At 38.6% G+C, this 11,433-nt stretch overlaps 1 long non-coding RNA gene and 1 pseudogene across 1 annotated transcript; both read right to left on the bottom strand.

The window, feature by feature from the left end:
- Window positions 1-2,148: 2,148 nt before the first annotated feature.
- On the bottom strand, window positions 2,149-3,753 carry LOC143845526 (uncharacterized). The gene is made up of 2 exons (XR_013234471.1): window positions 2,580-3,753; window positions 2,149-2,476 (listed from the first exon to the last, which is right to left on the bottom strand). It is a non-coding gene; the product is annotated as an uncharacterized LOC143845526 (long non-coding RNA).
- A 3,156-nt stretch (window positions 3,754-6,909) lies between these two features.
- Window positions 6,910-8,325, bottom strand: LOC143846756 (zinc finger CCCH domain-containing protein 20 pseudogene; annotated as a pseudogene).
- Between the last annotated feature and the right edge of the window lie 3,108 nt (window positions 8,326-11,433).

The following is an 11,433-nucleotide window of genomic DNA, read 5'->3' as shown; positions in this document are numbered from 1 at the left end:
CCTACCGAAATCCGAAATTAGTCGAAATTTAAAACCATGGTCTTAAGGACGTGGAGTGACGCAGCGGTACATTTTAGTTTTGTGTATATATACCGATGATGATATAAAACTTGGACCTGGTGAGATTTTTTGTAAATATGTGGATATTAGTAACTGGCACCCGATTTTGTTTGTAAGAGAGAACCTCATATTTGTACGATTTAAGTTCATAAATGTACATATATGTGGAACCTTGTTTGTTCTTTTTGAATTATATAATTGCCTATGTAACACACTAACACAAGGGGAGGACACCACAATATCACATGCACACCCACTCCAACTTGACTCAGCTCAATCCGGTTTGTCGCGTGTTCCCATAGCTTATTATATTTATTTATCACGGAATCTAATAGTTAAAATTATTTCATAAATGAATTCATTTTTCAGCTATCCGGCCAACTGATCACATACATAAAAATATATCTATCTTTTAGCAATCCGACCATTGGATCTCACAGTCGTTAGACCCAGGGGTGGAGCCAGGAATTTACACTTGGGGGGCCAACTAATTTACCCTTGCCTGCATCCCTAGTTGGGGGGGAGGGCCCCCCTCATGCTATATGTGCCTCTGCCCCTGGTTAGACCCAAGGTTTTAAATTTCAGTTTCATGCTATATGTGCCTCTGCCCCTGGTTAGACCCAAGGTTTTAAATTTCGGTTTCGTGCCCCCCCTGCCCGGGGAATAAAAATTTCAGCAGAAATCCGGCGAAACAAAGAAAATAATATTTTATTTGATATAAAATTTCAGTAAAATATTAAAATAATTAAAAAGCACAGGTTTTTTTGGTGAAATTACATAAAAAACGAAATTTCGACCGAAATTCCAAAATTTCCATCAAAAGTTCGAAATTTCGGCTGAAATAAAATACCGTTTTGGATAAGTGTGATTTCGGTGTCCGTCGTCTCCACTGAAATCCGAATTTCGCTCCGAAATTTAAAACCATGGTTAGACCTTCAACCACTGCAAAAATTAACAAGTGCATTTTTTTACTTTAGAAATGCCAATCCTAACTCCCAAGTCCCAACATCAACATTTTAAAATCTAAACAATATTCCCGAAAGGTGTCTTCCATTATTATTTTTTGGCGAGACAAAAGAGGGGTTATGCTCTGTTTTCAACCCAATAAAACTTCAAGAAATCTCTACATTTTTTATTAATTTTTATTGAGGAATGATAGAATGAAGGGCGCCCCCATTGGTTGATTTTCGCAAAGTCAACATGTTTTCCACTTTTTTAGGCGCATTTCCACTTTTTTAGGCACATTCCACTTTTTTCAGTGCTTCACTTTGCAAAAATCCACCAATAGAGGCGCCTTGGAGCTGATTTTTGCAAGGTGCTCTTCATTCTAGCATTCCTTCTTTTTATTCTATTATTTGTTTGTTTGTCCTTTGCGGGAGCAATCAAAATGTTTATGTCTGCTTGGATCAAGTTGTTTCATGGGGTAATCTGTTCCGAAGTTCTATGCACATGAGTTTTCTTCAACAAATGCACAAATTTAGCTTAAAGAGAGCTACATAGTAATCACAAATTTACCTTACAGAGAGCTACTAGTCCGTACCTCATCCCACCCATTTGAAGGAGTTCTCTTGAAAAGTTGGAAAGGAACACTTTCTAAAATTCCTTACCTTTTTTATACATGAAAAATATTGCTTGAACTAACCCGATTCAATTTTTACACAGAGGGACCTTCGATTTGTAATGATATTCCTCTGAATTAAGCACGATTTTTTTTTTATAATTTCCTCTGAATTGTGGAAAGAGAAAATTCTGAAGAAGATATGTTTGGAGAATCTGGGAACGTACATCCTTTGTTATGGACTCGGTACGAACGACTTTCTCTGGGGATATGAGGTGCTGTGACAATGTGTCATCTCAACCTTGGTGGGGAAGACCGTAAGAGCTAACGAAGCTAGCAAGGCCCTTTGAGCACAATGTTTTTCTTGCAATCCAAACAGGGCCACTAACAACAGTTTCATTTATTGAGAATTAATGGATTATAGTGTTTTCATTTTCCTTTCTCTTGATTGTGTGTAACATTTAAATGTGAAGAGCTAAGCACAACATTCTCGAATTGAGACAATGAGAGAAATTTGAGCTGCCAAAAGATTAAAGTAAAAGAACACAACTATAAACTAATCTTCAACAAATACAAAAGCACCTTGGCAAAAAAGGCAATGGTGGTGAATACAATGGAAAAGAAAAAGAACAAGAGGGAAGAGATTTTAGGATACTTGAGATCCATAAAAAAGAAAAACAGACAATGAAAGACAGAGAAAACATGCATAAGATACAACAAAGAGAAGAAACCAAGCCATCTTTCTTCTTCTTCTTCTTCTTGTTATATATGTATTGAAATAAGCTTAATGAATGAGATATGTAAGAACCAAAGCAGCCAACATCAGCACATATGCTAGTCCTTGATCAATAGAAACCCCTGCAAAAACCCATAAAATCAGTTCAAATGATTTAAAACCACCCCACGGACTATAAGGCTCAACCAAAAAAACCAACCCCAAAACAAAGATTTACGAACCAACCATCGCTTGTAGGTGAAGGGGCTGGGCTCTGAGCATTAATGGCCGGCAAAAGAAGTACAAAGAGTAGGGCGAAAATCGCCATTACAGAGAAAGAAACTCTCAACAATTCCACTTTCCAACCTTCGCCCTATTTTCTTTTCTTCTGCAAATGGGAATTGGGCTTGCTTAAAATGAGAGATGGTTTGCTTTAAACATCCAGTCTGGGTGCCAACTGTCTGTGAGAGTGTACATATGAAGAGAGGCCGGTGTACGAACGGATGGATTTCTGCCACGTGGAATTATGTTATGGGAGGCACGTCCTTTGCTATTATTGGACTATGAGTACTCCACGTCTCGATATTTTATTGCCCTTTAAAAAATTTCTGTTTCCTTGCTTTTGGCTCTCCCTGTTTTCAAATTCAAAATGGAAATGATACCTGGGCCGACGTGTTTCGATAAACATGCGCTCCACTTGTTTTTCGTGTAGCATTTAAAGGGTTTAAAGAGCTTTTGAGAACCGTAATATCCTCTGACATCCCTTTAAATACCACACGACGAACAAGTGGAGCACATGTTTATCAAATTTCCCCTGATTAAGCCTTTTAATGAGTTTTTATATGGAGTAATACATTCCAGTATTTTTTTTTTCCAAAAATGTACTGTACGGCCTACACCATAGGATGATCCAAACTGCCTATAATCTGTGCAGACAATCAGTTCCAAAGGATGATCCTGGCCCTCTGATCTATAGAGGAACTACATATTTTGAAAAGGGAAATGATAAATATGCCCCTTTTCATCACTTGGGACATCCAGCTACGGTGTATCTATGATTGCAAAGGGGCTAATGTACTTCACATTTGAAGGGGTGAACAAACCTGACTGCTGCGTACAATACAGCTGCGTGTCCCAAGTGATGGAAAGGGACTCATTTATCATTTGCCTTTTGAAAAACCTCTAGATCGGAGGGTTGAGATCATCATATGGAAATGATTTCTAGGGCACAACTTATTTACCTTGTGGCCCGTCAAATGGACGGTTTGGATCATCCTATGGTGTAGGTTGTACATTACTTTTTGAAAAATATTAGAGTATGAATTGTAGGGAAAATGTTTCTTTTGGATTTTTTTAGGAATTTTTTTTTATTTCCATGTTTTAGAGAAAAATAACATGGTTATGGCTTATTTAGAAGGGCATTATTGCTATTTCAAAAAAAAAAATTTAGAAGGGTATTATTCTAAAGAGTAATGCTAGGGAAACCGAGAGTCGGACCTAAAGGGGGACCGAACAAATTAATTCACCCCACAACATGACAAGTGATGTGGGGTATACTTGTTTTGAACACATGGCATGTTCTCATTCAGGTCCCCTGCTAGGTGGTACGTTCTCCATATCGTTTTCCAATTAAAAATTCAAGGTTCCCATAAATTTACCTGCCTCTCTCAATTCACCTTTTTTTCGTGTATGATCAAACAATGGAAAAGCAGAACATTCTTAGAAGATTTTTTTCTTCAAATTTTCATAATATTTCTATAATCCAGCCATGACCAAAAATCGAGTTTCTATGGAACATGATGTTGATAAAAAAACATAAATGAAGAATATTAAATGTTCTAAAAGAAACATATTTTTAATCAAGGTATAGTTCAATAAATTAAGATATGTAACCATGATGAGACCAAAGGCAATGAGCAAAATCTGCAGATGTCAACTAGACTAATGAAACCAATCACCATGAAGTGCCTGTGTAGGATGAGCCAAATTGGTTTAACAAAAAAATTATAACCTGAGTGGTCGTTTCGACACGGAAAAATTTAAATGAATTTTTACAAGTTTTATTTAAATAGGAAAATAATTTTCAGACATGGCCGGTCGACTGGGGATTCATGGGCGACCGCGGATTGGTTTCTGGAAGTATGAACAATTTCCAGAAAGGTGTGGGCGTGCGACCGCGGCCCTATTGATTGCGGTTCTTTAGATCGGAAAAAATAAAATGAACAGAAGCATGTCGGCGGTCGACCGCTACTGTTCGAAAATCTATGAGAAAATGGACATGGCTTTTCACTTCTGCTTTTCATCATTCTTTCATGTCTTTTGCTTCCCAACAGTCATGGATGATTTTCAAACACAAGAGAGACCTTGTGGATGATCCAAAATACTTAAATCACAAAGGGTTGTAATCAAATGATCATTATTCAAACCAATCCAAGAGATGTTTTGAAGTGATGTTTCCCTTAATGAATAGACATATTATACTCTATAAAAAGAGCAGAAATCTGTCTTTTCAATATATAGAATATAGAAGATCAGTTATTGCTGTAGCTTTTCTCTTGCAATCCCCTTCTCTCTTGTTTTACATTTTGGGTTTTCATTAAAACAGTGCACTATAGACTGTTTTCTGCAGAAACAGTTTTAGTGTTATTCTCTAAAGCTTGAAGTTCTTCAAAGGCGTTTTGAGTTTGATTCCGCTTGTGCAAAATGTCATCAAACATTTGTAGGATCTTCCTACAAGGCTTCATTGTATCTTAAAGGCAATTCGCGAATCCCCTTTGCACACTTCTGGTGGGGGCAAAATTTATCTTAAGGAAAGCGATTACGCGCCTTGAAGCAACTCTACAAAAATTCTATCTTCTCAAATTTCCCTCCAACACTAACAAGTGGTTATTCTTATCATTATTCTTAACGAAAATGATACTACAACAAAGTTGGCATTTTTACTAGCGGCCAAAACCTATAGTAAAAGTTTTAAAATCCCATGTAGAGATTATAACGAGAGAAAGTAGCCATAAATCAACCGCTTCACGTGGTGTCAGTATAACCTTTACCAGTGGATGATGTATTTTACGCCACAATAGAAATCATATGATGAAACCCGTACAGGTGTGGCTCTTTGGCTTAAAGTCTTGGGTATGCTCCCCAGAGACGAGAGTTCGAGTCCCCCTAGGCTTACCCGATGCGCGTGGTTTACAGGTGATTGCGCGCATTTGGAGGGAATTAGTCCCACTCTACAAAGTGGGGTGGGGACACCCTATGTCATCAAACAAAAAGAGAAAAAAAGAAATTATATGATGAAAGGGTGTAAAAACACGTACTCATCATCCCATCCTTAATATTTGATCCAAGAGCAGCTTCCCAAAGGTAACTTTTTGAGAACCTGCAGTTGGATCAAATAACAGGGGTGATACTTCCATAGCACCACGTGCTTGTAAGCGCTTTAATCGTATAGTTTCTCTCCTTGCAATTGACAAATACAAAAATAAATATTTTGAAAAAAAAACTTATAGTGTCGGTTTTTCTTTAATTAATGCCATTTTATTAGAATATAATTTAAATTAAAAAAAACCATAGTATGTGGAAGGAGTAAATCTGTAAAATCTTAAGACAATCATAAGCATGAACTCTATAAGTTTGACTCCACAAATCTGAAATCTCCTAGGGGTGCAACTCGGGTTGGCCCAACCCGACCCAAGGAACCCTTTTTTCCAACATGAACCCAACCCTATTTCTAATCCGACGAGGTTCAACCCGACGCAAACCAACCTCATTTTTAAGCTTACAAATGATTTTTTAAGCTTACAAAAAAAATTAATAAAAAATGTCAAGTTTCACTCGGATTGGGTTGCCCAAACCCTCAACTCAAACCTGACCCGAACTCGACCTTAGTTCCACCCGTAAAATCTCCAGACCCCCAAAAGAAAGTGTAAGAGGTACTCCCAAGAGTACGATATGTCATATCCAAGATTAAGATTTGATCTTCCTCATCATCACATTCATGAGACTCTGGAAAAAATAAGAACTCACCCAAAGGAAAGTGTAAGAGGGACTCCCGAGAGTAAGATATGTCATATCCAAGATTAAGATCGATCTTCCACATCATCACATTCATGAGACTCAATCAGGAAAAAATAAGAACTCACCCAAAAGAAAGTGTAAGAGGGACTCCCAAGAGTACGATATGTCATATCCAAGATTAAGATCTGATCTTCCACATCATCACATTCATGAGACTCAATCTCAAAAAAAAATAAGAACTCACCCAAAAGAAAGCGTAAGAGTGATTCCCAAGAGTATGATATGTCATATCTAAGATTAAGATTTGATCTTCCACATCATCATATTCATGAGACTCAATCGGGAAAAAATAAGAACTCATTAGACAGAATTTGAAAAATAGGGATTTGCAAAGGTCTATCGCAAAAGGCATTTCAGAGCTTATCTAGTCGTCAGACCAGCCAGCTCGTGAATCAAGAGTACAGCTTTTATCTCCTTTCACGAGGTGGTCTGACATGCTATAAACCAGCCGTGAAATACCTTTTGCGATGGACACTAGCAATTCCCACTTATTAAAGGATACAAATAAAAACACGGAAGAGGATTTTCAGTTTTCACATTAAGATCACAAAATAAAGTAAAACGAAAAAAAAAACACATAATTTCTACAATCTTGTTCTATACAAATTTGAAGGTCTTTTCATTTTTTACAGAACCCCAAAAATAAAACCCATCAGACTAGATTTTTTTAGTAGCTCTCATCCCCCTTCTGTATCTGCAAAAATCATCAATTTCACCATCTCCACCTTCTTTCTCCTATTCACACCCAGTTAAATAGGGGAACTGATCCATCCAAAAAACAAATATATCAGAACGCTAAATGATATCAGCACAATATTGTTTTAATAATTACACAAACCTAGCTTGTCCTTTCTTTTTAAATGGCTCGTGGAGTCGTGGGAGCTTTGTGAACTAAGTGACCTTTTTTTTTTTTTGGTTTTTAATTTTGCGTAGGTGACTAAGCCGGGATCGAACTTTAGTGACCTTTGAAAGCTCTTTAGATAATAAAAGACAAGTTGAGTTAGTGCAGATATCAGAACATGGTTGTGCTGCTATCACTTCCCGTTACAAATTTCTGTTCCTTTTCATATCCCCACAGAATACTCCTTACTCAGTTTCTCAAATATTTTCGCCCTCAAATCCCTTCCAGACTCCACTCTCTCCATTCCTCCCTCCTCCAAACAACCCCACTCCCAAACTCCGGTCGGAGTCACCGGCAAACTACTGAATACCGGCCGGACTTTCGAACCTCCGGTCGGCGATCCAAACCCACCTACCTCAACTCCCAACGTCATAGATTTCGCCTTCCTAACCTGTAATTTCCTCAACACAACTTCATTCAAAGAATTTTCCACCGGAGACTCACCGGAAATAGTCCGGAGCTGCTCCGGCGTGTGTGCAAAAAAACACACTCTCCGGCGACAATTAATGCCGTCCTTACATGGCTGAGTCCGGTACCGAGTTGGGTGAAGCCAACACTCGAAAACCCCATGAGCCAACTCACACGAGTCACCTCGCTTGCAATTCCCCTTTCGGAAGTCGGGGCAACTCGTGCCGGAATAATTAAACTTCCGGGGATCTCTCCGGCGAGCCTTCTCGCCGGGATGAGAGTATGGGCACTCGGTCCAGTCGTGGGCCCGGCCCCGGCCGCACAGCCCGACCTTGAATTCGTACATCCGAAACTCGTCCGAGGAGAACGAGTCAACCCGTTCATAGCCCAAATCGTCCGAGTCGGGATCGTTTATATTATTGGACCGTAAGTAGCATTGAAAATACGGAGAGTAATCCCCTCCGTTTACGGGAATGGGAAACAGCATCTCAACCGTAGATTCATCAAATAGGTTCCATGGAGGAACGTGAGCCGTTGGATTTGCTTGATTCATTTCTCCCAATATCATTTTTCTCTCCCTTTCTTCTGATATGAAACCTCTGGTCGGACACGCTCTCGAATATAAACGAGGGGGTGTGGGTTAGTTTTAACTAACCCTAGGTTAATTTAACCCTGGTTGGGTTAAAATTAACCCTGATTAGGTTAAAAATCTCGGATTGCTACTCCCACTTGGGTTAAAATATCATAAAACTAACCGCCTTTTAGTTCCTGCGCGTCTGATAGTAACAAAATAAATATAACGATAAAGATGAACATGTGATATTTTGTGTGAAAGGCAAAGGTAGTATACTAGTATAGTATAGTAGTATCTATAAACAGACTGATACTGGCACTACCGTGTTTTAATAATTTCACAAACTATGCGTGTCTCTTCCTTTTTAATTGGCCATTAAGAGCCATTTGGGATCTATAATAACCATTGACAGGTGTTTAAATAATAAAAGATAAAATGAGTTAGTGTAGTGCTAACATCAATACCAGTTGCCTTCTATAATTAGCCATTTTTATAACTGTCTATCATGTTCAATCGACGGTCTATAATCACATGATTAAAAGTCTGCTCTATCTCCTCTCTCTCCACTGGAGTGATAAACCCTAGTGCTCTGTTTGGTTGCTTGTAAATGGCAGGAGAAAATAAGTTAAAGAGAATTAGACAAGAATGGAAGATGGGGAGAATATTAGGAGAGAGATTTGCGAGTAGTGTTTGGTTGCGTGAGGAAATTAGCAGAAGATGTAGGGTGTCATTATCAAAATATAGGTCGAAGAGAGAGAGAAAAGTAAGAGAGAAATAGAATAAGACAAGAATTTCTCTTAATTCCCTCAACAAATTTATCAATTCCCCCAATAAATGGAGATTATTTCATTGGAACACCTCCTCTCTTCTCATTTCCACCCTCTAAGCTTTCCCTCTCAGTCCATCTCTCACAACTCGCCCCACAAATATTCGATGGAATATTTTTTCATGGTCGCCAAACATTCAGGTTAAAATCCTAAGAACTCTTTTTTCGGCTCATTGCTTGGTCTTGATATAGGTAGTAACTACTCGTAAATCTAATTTTGTACATAATTTTAACTATGTAAAAAATAGTGGGCCACTAGGATACTCCGATAAATGCTTTGATTCTTGAAAAGGATCCCACCAAGAAAATGTCAAATGAATCATGCTATAGACACAAGTTATACGATCCAAATGTCCGTACTTCCGTGTGTTTTGGGGCATGTTGATGTTCTTCACTGTTTTTCATTCTCTATTATTTTTAGAGCAAGGGAAAATGATGGAAGAGAAAGACATAAAGCTTTTGTATGATGTTGGGTTAATATTGTCTTCTTCTCTTTGATGGGTTCTTATATGATGGACGATGAAGATCCAAAATTACAAGTGGGGGCCACTTGCGAAATGATACAAACCAATTGTTTCTTGAGCTTTGTCGCGGGTAGTTTTGTAGCAAAATTCATCCCTATTAGACAATTCTAATCGTAGAATCAGTGGCCACTTAATGAACGGTAAGAAAATAAAAAAGCAACGGTCTAGATTCATCGAAAAATCCCCAAAAAATTGGATGCTTATTGTTGGGGAAGTTGCCTTATTTCCCATTCTACTGGGGGTGGCCAACCGGTTCGATTCTCGGTTCCCGGTTCCATGAACCGTAAGAACCGAATTGAACCGTAGTACATAGTAGGACCGAACAGAACTGGACCGAACATAATCGGTTCGGTCCGGTCCGGTTCTCCGGTTCTAATGGCTAATTACTAATTACTAATTATAATTTATAAAAACTTTTAATTAAAGTTATAATATAAGTTACTTTCTTATTATAAGAATAGTATTAATTATTACTTATTAATATTATAAGTAATTTATATTGATAAGTATATGTATAATAGAAATATAAAAAATATTATATATATATATATATATTCAAAAGTTCGGTTCTTCGGTTCCAGAACCGAACCAAGAACATTAGACCCGGAACCGAACCAAATAAGTTCAGTTCTTCATCAGTAGATCCGAACCGGACCCAAAGTATTTTTTAACAGTTCGGTTCCGGTTCGGTTCTGGCCACCCCTACATTCTACGCCTAGGAAGCAAATAGGAAGATGGTTTTTTAGCTTTTCTAAAAGGGAGGTATTTTTTCACCCCCTTGTAGGATTATGCGCCCCATTTTAACGTGATTTGACCCCAAAGAGGGGGGCACCTGAAAAAATCATCTTCCTAAGTGTGGTGTGTAAGTATTAAATAATCCTGTACGGAAAGTTTACACGTGTCATCCTCTCACGAACTGGTTCCACCTTCGCTCCTCGACGGTACACGTGGCAGTGTTGTCCTTTTCGTATTTAGGTAACACAGCAGGCCTAATTTACTGCAAACCGTCAAAGTTTTGACGCTTGAATTTCTCGGGATGCGCGTGAAAGTGACGTTGTAATTTTAGCCCCATTATCCGAAGATGCGTATGGAAAAGGATATTTTTGAGGGTCATTTTCGGAATAGTGTTTGCAAAGTCATTGCTGGGGTTTTTTTTTATCGGGTGTCCACGTTACGGGGATTTTGAGAATCAAGAGGCGGTTTCCTGCGAGAGTGAAAGGAGAGACAGCGACATATACAGATGTATCTAGTTATCTACCCCCATACGTATCGGCCGAAAAAGGCTCCGTATAAAGTATCGGGATGGAGACTTTTGGTTATAGTGGACCCCACATTTATCGGATGATTCTAGCCCTTGATCTCTAAACTCTCGATTAGAACTCTTGATTTTTTATTCTAGAATCTAACGGATGAAATGTCAAGATCATGCTAAATTGTGTACGTGGGCGTGCTTCACATGAGCACCTGGCAAACGGATGAGCCTGGCCGGGTTTCACCCAACCCGTAGGGTGGTACAGGCCGGGTCACAAATGATCCAGAATCTTACGGGTCACTATGTTATGAACCCATACCCAACCCATATGGGCCTCGCGGTTAACCCAATTTTTCTCTTCTTTTTTTTTTGTTGCTGTTTTTATTCCCATGCTATTGGATGATCCAAACAGTCCATGTGATGGGCCATGACGTAAATAGGTTGTGCCCAAAAAAATATTTCCATAGGATGATCCTAACCCTCTGATCTATGGAGGAATTGCATATTTATGGAAACCTCTATAGATCATAGGGCTAGG

The sequence above is a fragment of the Tasmannia lanceolata genome, unplaced genomic scaffold (genome assembly GCF_043159265.1).
Source record: "Tasmannia lanceolata isolate RefF3 unplaced genomic scaffold, GAP_Taslan_0.1 ptg000015l, whole genome shotgun sequence".
Lineage (NCBI taxonomy): Eukaryota > Viridiplantae > Streptophyta > Magnoliopsida > Canellales > Winteraceae > Tasmannia > Tasmannia lanceolata.
The sequence above is the reverse complement of the archived record's forward strand: the minus strand, read 5'-3'. Positions and strand labels throughout refer to the sequence as shown.